Source organism: Octodon degus, unplaced genomic scaffold (assembly GCF_000260255.1).
Source record: "Octodon degus isolate 3935 unplaced genomic scaffold, OctDeg1.0 scaffold00117, whole genome shotgun sequence".
NCBI classification, from domain to species: Eukaryota; Metazoa; Chordata; class Mammalia; order Rodentia; family Octodontidae; genus Octodon; species Octodon degus.
The window spans coordinates 7,974,773-7,982,366 of NW_004524693.1; positions in this window are offsets into that span (position 1 = coordinate 7,974,773).

Consider the following 7,594-nt stretch of genomic DNA (forward strand, 5'->3'; position numbering starts at 1 on the left):
AAAATACAAAGAAAAGAACAATATAATTAACAAGCTGGGTAAACAGAAATCACAAAAATATCATGAGAATATATATTGTTTTGAAGTACATATAAAACACTGACAGAAATTGACTACATACTAAGTTTAGCAAACTTCAAAGATTCTATGCTTATCATATTGCCTTCTCTAGTTAAAATACAACTAAATTATAAATGTAATAATATGACTAGAAAAATCATATCTATGAACATTTCAAACACAATATAAAAGAAAGCTTATAGATTAAAAATCATGATAAAAATCAAATCTAAAGCTGAATATGTAGAACTGAAGGATAATGAAGCTTGTGGGATGAGCCGAAGTGATATTTTGAGTTACATTAATAGACTTTAAGCATTTCAATAGAAGGAAGACTCAGAAATAATCAGTTAGAAAAACAAATAAGACACATAATATTAAATATTCCATAATTTTCCTTATATGAGAAGCCTAAAATACATACAGAGCAAAATAGAAAACAGATAGTAGAAAGTAGGGAGACAAATGTTTCTCAAAGAGTAAGTGGATCAAGAAAGGAGCAGGGGAAGTAGAGAAGGGAAATTAAAGAATGTAAGCATTATGTACTGCAAGCGAGTAGTATTAAAAACATAAAAATAAATGATAATTAACTTTATAAGATCTTATAAGATGAATAATTGAATCTGATGTTGGAAAATTAAAAGTGGATGGGGGGAACTGAAATGTGTTGGACACACATACCAATCCACTACAGCGAATATAATCTTTATGTACTGCTAATTTGTGCTAATAAAAGTTTTTTTAAAAAGGAATAGAAAAAGAATATAATAATAATCTTCAGGAAAGTAAAATAAAAATAATAAATTATGAATAAGTGAATTAATTATAAATAAATACATAATAGCATCAACTAAGACAAGAGTTGTTTAGTTTGAAGAAAGCAGTATGTGATACAGCAACCATTGTTGAATTCCTCTTATTTTGTTGACTGAAATTCTGTATCATTTCTTTTTTTTTCTGTTTTTTCTTTATTTTAGGGAAGGGCCTACAGGGTGTTCAGGGTCTCACTACTAAATCAGACTCATAGTGATCTGCCTGTTTAGAGCCTCCCAAGAGCTGGGATTACAGGCACACACCACCATGCCCAGTTTCAATTGTCTCAGTATGCACTGGGGGGCAAGGCTGGCATGGCAGGCCCAGGGATTGAACCCCAGGCCCCTGTGCCTGTTTACAGGTGTTTTAATCTGCTGAGCTATTTGGCAGGTCCCTGTTTTTTATTCTTTAAAAAAATGAGATAAACAATGTTGTTTGAACTGACTACAAACCTAGACATATGCAGAGCAGGACTAGTTAAGGAGAAAAAGATAGCAAAAACATGTATTCCAATATGTGCAAATTGGGAAATACTTACTGGTGCTGCAGAGAATAAAAAGATAAAAGTGAGATAATATGAAGAATTTTGCCTCAATGTTGTGAAAAATTTGGATGTTAACATAGGCAATGTAACATAATGCCTAAGAAAAAGGGCTTTGGAGCCAGAGAGCAGGTATTTGAATTTCAAATACCTCTTTTGTTAGCTAGAGTGCCTCACTCAACCTTCTGAGATCCAATTTCCTGTGAATATATAAAAACCATTTAATTGTACTTGTTAAGAGCTATGTGAATTTTATCTTGATAAAACTGTAATTAAGTGTCTGTAGGAAGAGTTGAGAATGTAGGTCAGTGGTAGAATGTTTGCCTAGCATGAATAAGGTCCTGGATAGAATTCACAAGAAAATGGTATACTTACGCACAATGGAGTACTACTCTGTCATAAAGAAAAATAAACTTGAGACAGTGGTAGGCAAATGGATGCAACTTGAAGATACAACTTTAAATGAAATAAGTCAGACACAAAACTTACTGCATTTTTTTCCTTATATGAGACACGACACACACACACACACACACACACACACACGCACACACGCACACACACACACATACACAAGAGACATGGAAAAGGGGTAACATAGGAGATAGGGAGACCTTTTTTGCAAATTGATGGGAGATTGAAGGAAGGGTGAAGAGGCAAAGGTAAAGGGCATGGAATAAAGGATTGAAAGAAAAACATGATGAAGATAGAACATTTAAATGGATAGGTCACATAGTTGGAGGGAGGAAGTTGGGAGAAAAGGGGAAGGAGGTAAAAAACAAGATGTATCATGCATGATACATGCCAATATATCTACAGGTATACATTTTGACTATTCTATTTCTGTTTACATTCTTGTAGCTTAATATAAAAAGCTTTCAATCTGCTAGGGTTTGCTGTCTATCATTTTCTTTTCTTTTTCAAAAGTGCTTGGCTATTTTTGGTCTTTTAGACTTACCTATGAATATTAGTTAGCACTGTCTTATCAGGTCTCCAAAAAAGATCTTGCTGGATTTGTATCTGTGTATTCAAAATGGTTATGATAGACATATAGTTACATTCTCTTAATGAATAGAGGGATTTGTTGTAATAGTGTTTGTAAATAGGATATCATGTCTGCATCTTGTACAGCAATTAACCTCTAGGAAGATGTACACAATGTGTTAATTATTGAATCTGTCCTACCAATTTGGTTTGAAACTGTCTCATTGCTATTTCTTTCTCATTAAAAGTATGGGAAAAAAACTTTCAAAGAATTTTTAAATGCTCAAAAAAAAAAAAAGAAAAGAAAAAGAAATAACAGTAGTGGTGGCCCAATGTGGTTATTGGAGATTATGAGGTGCAGAATGAAGGCTCAGAGCTTTGTACAAGTAAGCCTGAAGCTCTCCAAGCAACAAAGCACTTGTCTGTGTGTCAATTCTCTAACAATTTTAGTATTGCTGATCCAGAAAGACACTTTCAGGCCACAAAGTCTACTCTAGTAGATAGCAACATATACAAAGCCTTAAACACAGTGAGCACAGACTTCTTATGGTTTCATCTCCAGGGTATCAAGCTCAAGAACACGCTTATGGCCAAATTTGTGTAACAGAAGAAAGATGGCTACATGCCTTCTATCACTGTTACCATTCCTATAATTCTGACCTATTTTCTTCGCAGGCTTCCAAGACAACAACAATGATAACACTAAACATAATGCAGTGCTTAGTGTGCATTGTGCATTTATTTAATATCTGTATGTGTTTTTCTAAATCAGCTCATAAAGTGAGACCAACAGTCCAACTGGAGGCCTAGGGCCCACAGCAAAGTCCCATGAAGGCCCGCTTCATAGATATGTTCTGGAAAGACCCAAATATCAGTGGGGGAATCTAGGAAATCTATGTCAGTAGGATGAAGGATCTGTGCTAGCAAGCTGAGAGATCTGGACTGGAGCTAGGAGGCAGTGCTCAAGTAAAGCACCAGAGCTTCCCCTGAAGTACCACAGCTGTCATCAGCAATACTGAGGTCCCGAGCTCCTCCAGTGATGTGGAAAGCTGAGTTTCCATCAGGAAAGCCAAGCTTCATGAGGCTGAGCAGTGTGCCATTTTCCCATCCAGAGCCAGGAATCGATGTTCATGATATGGACCCAAGCTTCTCAAAAGCTTGTATGGAAAGCCAATATGACAAGGTCCTCCAGCATAACAGACCAAGAGAACTAACAGCTCCAACAGCTTCTCCAAACAGCATCCTTAATAGTGTTTCAGCAGCTTCTCTGGTTCTGCATTCATGTTGCTGGCAACAATCCTTAGGTGGCCCTACCACAGTAAATATCATATTATCTCCCTAGTGTAAGAACCTGAAAGGATAATTAAAATCTGAAAGGTATAATAGCTATAATAAAACAAGATAATTGAATATAAGGAATTAAATAACAAAGATGAGGGAAAGGGAAAAAAGAAAATAATGGAAGGGTAAAATATCACATAAGAATATATGCAGAATAGCTAAGAAGATTGCACTAATAATTTCATCAGTTCTTGAGAATAGCAGTTAATGTTTAAGATTTTCATTTTGACTATCTCTACATGCTGATATCTGCAATCTGAGCAACTGCTTTGAGGACAACAATGTGTAATACAAACACCATGGTTGAATACCTCATCTTGTTCTAAATATATATCATTTCTAATGTGTTTTCAATTGTTATTTTACTCTTTAAAAATATTTTTTTAGAAAAATAAAAAGGACAAGAAAAAGTAAAACTTTTCATAGGAATTGCATTGAGTCTGTCTGTCTGTCTGTCTGTCTGTCTGTCTGTCTGTCTGTCTATCTATTTATCAATCATCTATCTGTATCTCTGAAATACAGTTTTACAGGGTACATATTTTTGTGTTGGAAGTTGTCTTCTTTCAGGGATTGGAATACTTGCTTTCAAGCTCTCCTGGACCTTAAGGTTTGTGTTAAGGAGTCTGCTGTAATTTTGATGGGATTTTTATAGGGTTTTATTTTGTTGTTGTTGTTGTTTTCTGATAGGTTTTAATATTCTGTTCCTGGGCTGAATCTTTTAATCCAGACTATTATATGCTTTAGTGCAATTTTGATTATGGCTAATTGAAGTTGTGTATGCCTCACTTATCTGTATGTCAAATTATGTTCGCATGCTTGTGAAATATTCCCCATATACTTCTGTCAATTTTTTAAATGTTATTTATACTATCTCTTGTTTTTTCATTGACTTTAATCAATCTTTTTTTATTCTTGTTTGCATCATACTGCAATGGTTGGATCATTTTATCACGGTCATCTGATTTGTTTTAAAGAGATCTTTCTTTTTGTGATCACTAGTTTCTATTGTCCTCTATGTCTAAAAATTTGTCTTCACTTTCATTTATGTAATTTTGCAAACTTTCAGTACAATGTGTAATTGCCTGGATCTGCTTACATCTGTTTCTTGGCCTCTAGATCTTTCCTATGTTGGTAATTCATGGTTTCCAACATTTTCCTATACTCCTCCATTTTTTATCTATGCCTACTCTAGACTCTCTGAGTAAGTCCTTCATTATGATCATCCTATCTTTTTCTGTATTTTAGGGAAGGGTCTACAGGGTGTTCAGGGTCTCACTACTAGATTGGACTCATAGTGATTATTCTGTTTACAGCCTCCCAAGAGCTGGGATTATTGGCATGCACCATCACACCCAGTCTCAATCGCGGTCTCAATGATCACTGGAGGAGGGGCTGGTACAGCAATTCTGAGGATCGAATCCCCAGCCTCTGCACCTGCTTGCAGGCACTTTATTCTGCTGAGCTATTTGACTGGCCCTAAAAGTTGAGAAGGATTTTTCTTTTCTTTTTTGTTGGCTCACGCCGCCTTAAGGCCAGGTCTGGTAAGCCATGTGGAGCTGGGGATCAAACCACGGTATCCTGCCCATGACTGCATTTGTCTAAACAAGCGCTTAAACAACTGAGCTAACCAACAGGCCCCCCATTCTATCTTTTATTACTTGGGAGATTATTTCTCATCTGATTTCCTCTACAGTCTCATGTACATTGTCTCGAATTTCTACTGCTCTCATTTTAAAAATTTCAGGTGGGTGGCCTTCATTTTCCTTAACCTCTTTATCGCTTCATTTTGTCCTGATTGGGGTGGAGGTCTGGGTTGAAGTTTGTTTCTGAATCGTGTCATTTTATATTCTATTTTTCCACATTAATGCCTACAGATTTTTTGTAGTAACTAGATTTATCACTAGTATAGTGGTCCCTCTAGGAAATATTTGTTCTTCAGAGGTGTCATCTATGTGTTGGAAGTTCTTGGCTTTTTGTCTGTCTCAAGATTTTACCTCATCAATTTATTAAGGATGCGATGTTGCTGTTTGACTGAGTAGCCAGTCCTTTGGTACTGAACTATGAGGATGGTTATGACCCAAAATCTTGACAATGTTTCTATAGAAGGGAGAGCAACTGATTAAAAAAGTATGATATTTTGGCTAAAGTATTAAAATTAGCAATTGTGCTATCAAGCATAGCCTAGAAACTGGCAAACTTTGGATAAATGTTGATTTGATATCTATAATCATCAGGGCAATATCTCCAGGTATATAACAATGCTCAACATAAGTCATGAAGTTTTGTGCAAAGAATTTCCCTCTGATAGTGTGTGATTTTACCCTGAAGTAGGGAAATTTAAGAGTTATGTGAACAAGATAGAGAGATCGATGAAAAGAAATATAGTAGAAGCAAAGCTGGAGGACACAGGATGATCATGCAAGCTTTGGGAAACTGGAGAAGAGAGCAGGAGAGAAAAAATGAAGATGAAAGCTAAATACTGAATCAAGTCGGATAGCTGAGGGACGATGTTCACTTACATGAAGATATCAAAAGATGAAGAAAGATGATTGAGGAAAAATGGAAAGAAGATAGATTGAATAAAACAAAAAATATGTGTGCAAATCAGGAAAGAAAACAAACAAAGAAACAAACCAAAAATCCAACCTGTCACTAAAAACAAAATGATATACACAATGAAAAAAAAATTTCACTGGAGTGTGTGGTTCTGCGTTAATGTCCAAATCAGAGTCTCTCCAAGCCTGCATTAAGATTAGTGCTACACGTGGGGCTGATCTAGGAGTCTGGATGTGGAGGCTATGGCCAATCTTTAGCCAGCAGCTTTCTGGATAGCTCCCCTAGTCTCCTTACCCTGTTTGTCTCTCGAGTTGCTCTCCTAGTTTCTGTGGCACCCTCAGATGGAGACAGCTCAAGGATACTCCCAGTTCATGTTCCTTTGTCCCCTTGCAGACCTTGCACAGCCTGCTCTGCTTACACTACTCATTCCTCTCATGTGTTCATCGTCTCTTGCTTGTACTCGCAAGTCAGAGGGAGTCTTGCCTTCTTGGCCCTAGGGTGCTTGTGCAACTAGTTTCTGGTTGTGAGGTTGGAAAGTGTTAATGCCTCACTCCTGTCCCTGCTGTGTGTCAATATTCTGGGAAGAATTCTATTTAAAAACATAAAGAACTCAAAAACCTACCTCCTAAAACAAATGACCCAATCTAAAAACAGACAAATGAAATGATACTTTTCTTTAAAAAAGCATGACTTTCCAGTAAGTACATGAAAAGCTGTGCAAAAATTCTAACCATTAAAGACATGCTAATCAAAATAACTGTGAGATTCTGTCTTATCCCAATCAAAATGGCTGCCATGAAGACTCACACATGAAAAAACCATGAAATACTGGTGAGAATGTAGGGAAAACAAAACTTCTACATTGTTGGTAAGAATATAAACTAGAGCAGCCACTATGAAATTGATATGGAGATACCTCAAAATGTGGAAAATAGAAATTTAATAGGGCCAGCTATACTTTTTACAGATAGAGTCACAAAATAATTAATGATATAATGCTATAATGATACATGGATACCCTTGTTTATAGCAGTGCAATTCACAATAACTTAGCTCTGCAAACAACCTAGATACCTTTTAATAGGCAAATAGTAAAGAAAATGTGATTTATATGTGAATTTCACCATCTGAAGAATGAAGATGAAGGTAGTCACTTTGTAGAGGTACCTGAAAGGTTAAATGAGATAAAGAGTAGGAAAAGCTGAAATGCATTTTCTGATTCATACCAATTGCTCAGAAAATGCTAATTAGAAAACAGCTCTCCCTCAGGCTTTGCAGATGGTGGTTTATTTTACTTTT